The sequence below is a fragment of the Montipora capricornis genome, chromosome 1 (assembly GCF_036669925.1).
Source record: "Montipora capricornis isolate CH-2021 chromosome 1, ASM3666992v2, whole genome shotgun sequence".
Lineage (NCBI taxonomy): Eukaryota > Metazoa > Cnidaria > Anthozoa > Scleractinia > Acroporidae > Montipora > Montipora capricornis.
Genome location: NC_090883.1, coordinates 21,447,240 through 21,451,990, shown reverse-complemented (window position 1 = coordinate 21,451,990; position 4,751 = coordinate 21,447,240). Strand labels below are relative to the sequence as shown.

The window sequence follows — 4,751 nt, the reverse complement described above, 5'->3', positions numbered from 1 at the left end:
AAGAGCAATCTGTGAAGCGCATGATGCTTTCTGGTGAAGCAAACTCGAATGTTAGTGAGTACGGGGCAGATCTGGGGGGGGGGGGGGGGGGGAGGGGGTGCTGGGGTTGCGTACCAGTCACATACGCCATTCCTTAGTGGTGCAACCCCCTCCTAATAAATATTCTGTATCCGCCCCTCATGCGACAAAATGTAAACAATGACGTCAGTAAAGATTCGCCTATAAAAAAGTGAAGATGACAAATTAAGCTGAGAGAGTTGACTGTTACACCTGAAATCATGTCCGGAATGTTGTTTAAACTAATCCCAAACTTACAGCGTGCCGGTCACTATTATGCTTCCTAATAACCCCAAAGGAACTCAATTTATTACAAGTTGTCTTTTTAAATTCCCAGACGGAGGTTGGTCTGCCTGGAGTGCGTGGTCTTTCTGTTCTGTACTTGTGGGGAGGGACATCAGTACAGGACTCGTACCTGTACAAATCCCCCACCATCCGGAGGCGGAAAAAAATTGTACAGGACCAGAACAGAATTTAGGACATGTATTCAACAGAGTTGCCCAGGATGTAAGTAAACACTCACCCTGTATCATTTGAAGATGGGATGGCTCAGTGGTGAGAGTACTCACTTTCCACCTATGTGGCCGGGTTTGATCCCAGATTCGGCGTCCTAGGTGGGTTGAGCTTGTGGGTTCTCTAGTTTGCTTCAAAGAGTTTTTTTATGGGTACTCTGGTTTTCCCCTTTTCTCAAAAACTACCTATGATTTGATATGTGTTGACTCTATTTCTATAATTTGTGTGCAATTAGCGCCTCAGTGTTAAATACACTTTACACAAATAAATTTCATGATTCGTGATGATTTTCTGCAGTATATACTGCGATGATGAAAATTGAGACTTACTGGCTACATGTAGCCTGCGCTCTGTCCGGCGTATCACAGCAATTGTTCAGACATGTGCACGTGGTTATGAGAGAGATCTGGGGCCTGTTTCTCGGGCCCGAAAAGCCATTTGCGAAACTGCCAAACGCTCGTTTTGGAAAGTCAATCTTTAACATGTCTAAAAGGTAATAATAAAGAGAAAAATGACTGTGAACTTTGATGACTTAAATCCTCTCCGTTCTTGAGAAACGGGCCCCAGGGCTGCGTTTCTCTAAATTCCCGAAACTTAACACGCCATGTTGAGGTGTCGCAAATCCCTTTGTATCTCAAGAAAGCAAGAGATTTAAGTCTTTAAACCTCACAGTTATTTTTCTTTTTGTTACCTTGAAAACACGTTAAAAGATCGGCTTTCCAAAACAAGCGGTTGGCAATTTCACAAATGGCTTTTCGGTCCCAAAAAGTGTTCGGGACTTTCGAGAAACGGGCCCCAGACCAGAGTCAAGTTATGAAAAATTGAAATCTGGCAGCTTCTGGAACTTTCCCTACATAAATCACAAATCTAGCAGTTTTTGAACTAACATTATGTGACACGCCCGGACGACTCACGGAGTTTTCAAGCTAAGAAGTTTGTTAATGGTCACTTAATACAAATGCATACCGTTTGTGTCTTCTTCCTTCCAAGCGATTAACCGATTCATTTTTGCTTCAATGTCTTTTTCAAGTTTTGACTCATTTTTTAAATAATCAGAACTTTCATAAAACCTTCAGAATTCAGAATCATGACTTTGTTTAGGTTTACCAGTTCCAGCACTTGGACATCTTTGTCTAACAAATAGAAGGGAATAATATTAAAATTTGGTGTAGCTATCTCTAATGTCGTTAAACTATATGCAGCTGTTTTGAGAAAGGTTCTCGAAATCCAAAAGCAAAACAAAACAAACTCGGCAGAAGTTGAAAGAGACCATCGGTAATTTTAGCAGACCAATAAGTAAAACATAGTTAATGTTGTTGCAAAAAAGGGAAAGGAAGGCTAGTCTTCTAGCACTGGAGCGCTAATTGGGGAAACTGTAAACCAACAAATTAACGCAAATCAAATCAAATGATTGTGTTTGAAGGGAGGCGAAAACAGAGTATCCGAAGCAGAGCTGACTGTAGAGAACCAGCAAACTCATCTCACACATGACACTCACTGAGTCTGGGAATTGAACCCAAGTCCCATTGGGGAAGGCGAGTACCCTCACCACTACGCCAGCTCTGCGCTCCGGTACAAAACCTGTTAGATTTGTGATTTATGTAGGACTCAGAAGTATCCAAATATAATCTCTCCATCGATAGATGCTGAGGACGGTGGTCGTGTTATTATGGGCTCCATTAAGGACGGTGCCTACTAATTAAAGATATTTTTTCCCCGGTGTGTGATTATGCAGGAAAATAATGTAGATCTTAACAAGTGTTGTTGAAATCCAAAAATAAAATTAGGGGTAAGCACGCAGTTTTCAGAGATAATTGATGAATAAATACAAAGCAGTGTATCGCATTCTTTCTCAAATTGAAGCTTAATTATCTCTCAAAAATGCATGGTTACCCCCAATTTCTTTTTGGATACCAAGGACACTTACTAAGATCTACTTTATCCGGATAGTTTTAAACCGCGCAAAAATATCCCTGTATTAGTAAGCATCACAGATAGGAAATCCGAGTATCTCTAGATGCGCAGAACGTATGCGCAATAACAATAGTAGGCACCGTCCTTAAATGACTTTCTTTCATCGAATACAACGATGATGGGTTACAAGCAATGCACATCGTAGAACAGGTCGGGCGAGGACTCGAAGATGACCAGTGAGACCGATGATAGCTCGGAAGTTTGTTTCGCACTCGCATGGCAAGTTATCCCATGTTAACGTCCACCTTCGGCTAAAATAGGTCAATATAGGGGATTATAAAAGCGTTTTTGCGGCTTTCGTTTAACACTCGCAAGCCTGCGAGTTCAGTTTCGCATCATTCATAAATAAAAGATTTGTTTGCTTTTTTTAGCGTTCTGCAAGGGAAAGTGGAATGGAGACTACACTGATCCTAACAATCCCTTTGGATTCATAACCTGCAGCAATGGGCTTATTTACTACAGAAATTGCCCTGCTGGCTTGAGATTTAACCAGGCGCAAGATAAATGTCTTTGAATGGTCCTAGAAGCGCTTACACTCAATCTTTTCACAGCCGCGCCCTCAGTGACAAGATTAAGCAACTCTTGGACAATCATCCCACAACCTATAATGGAAATCATTTATTTCCACTTTTGAAATTGACTTTGAACAAACTGATAAATTATCTCATGTTGATATTTTGATCTCTAGTACAGCTGACGAAGCAACGGTTTCAGTGGAGTTTTGTCGCAGTTTGTCTCAGCTGATTAATTTGGTATTACTGATGAATTAAGCAAAAGATTTGGAAGCGAAAATTCGCTTAGCTACAATAATTCGAAAAATCGCCTTAAAGCCTATCCGGATAATCTCCAAAAATATGTTCTAAAAATTTTATTTTTTTTTTCTTAAAATCTTAAAATTTTTCCGAAAAATCCCAAAATTTCAATGCAAAATACCAACGTCTAAAGATCCTTATAAGTTAAAAGAAGCCACCTACATAATAGCTATTGTGGATAAGTAATTTTTCAGTGAAAGTGTAACTCCGCCTCTGCCATAACTAACTGTAACAGAGTTGTGGGATACGTAGCTGAATGGTACAACCGCTGTGCATGAAGCCATGAAACGTCTTCGTTCTGCTCACTCTTTTATAAGCAAAAACATTATTTTCTTCTAATTCCAATCTCTCAATTAATTTTTAACGCACTTTACAGATTTTTTTGGCTCTTTTAGCTAAGCCTAGGCGAAAATAATTTGAAGAGGCAGAAGAAAGGAGGGATTGTCCAAAATTTCACTCAGTCAGAAAATGAGCAAGAATTAAACAACGGAAATTTTTTAGTAGGCTATCCTTAGTGCAGGAAATAAAGATTAAATATGGCATAACAATGGTTTCTTCTGCCTATATTTGATTGTCGATCGCGAATGACGGATTGTTGTTAACGTTGGCTAATTTCCCTCCCAGTCTCCGGCATGACATGCAACTTTGCTTTAATCGATAAAATTTACAGATACTGAATTATCTTTAACTACGCGTATAATTTCACTTTTTACGAAAGCCGATTAATTAACGCTAATCCTAGATTTAAAAATTAACCAAGGTGTTTATTTCTCTACTACCAAATGCTGTTCAATGCTGATGTTCGGCAATCTTTACATTTAGATGAAGTCAATCTCGAAAAACAAAAATATGCAAAAGAAACTTTCACTAAAAAGTTAACCGGCTCAGGACAGTTGTTCCCTGAATCTGGTTTAATTAATGGGCATCTCTCACGAGTATCCTGTAGCTCATTGGCCGAGCATCCGAACTATCTAAGTCGGAAGGTCGAAGGTTCGACAAATGCAAAGGAGCACTCCGTTAATTTCCGAATATCCGTGGGTCATCCTCTTTACACAGATTTCTTTAACCATGAATAGGCCATTTTCGAAATACCAAATACTAGGCTTGATAGTGAGGCAGTGAGGACAAAAACATAGAAACACGTTGGAATAGATGTGAAAAATATTTGCATATCTTCCACTTTCCTTTGTCCTTGTCCCCTAAACCTCTCTTTCAAGCTGAATTTTAATATATCGAAAAATCCCTATCGGGCATTTCCCGCAACAAATAATCCTTTATATACTTTTTAATGCGTGCATTCACGAAGCAAAATGAGCAAGTTGTAGCGGTTAGTGTTCCCTCCTATCAGAGGTCTCGCTTCTTTTACGTCCGCTGGGCTGACGAGTACACTCGTCA

The 4,751-nt window shown here is 39.7% G+C and overlaps 1 long non-coding RNA gene across 1 annotated transcript; it reads left to right on the top strand.

Moving 5' to 3' along the window:
• The first annotated feature begins 388 nt into the window (after positions 1–388).
• LOC138024112 (uncharacterized) lies at positions 389–3,901 on the top strand. The gene is made up of 2 exons (XR_011126906.1): positions 389–564; positions 2,916–3,901. It is a non-coding gene; the product is annotated as an uncharacterized lncRNA (long non-coding RNA).
• Positions 3,902–4,751: the final 850 nt, after the last annotated feature.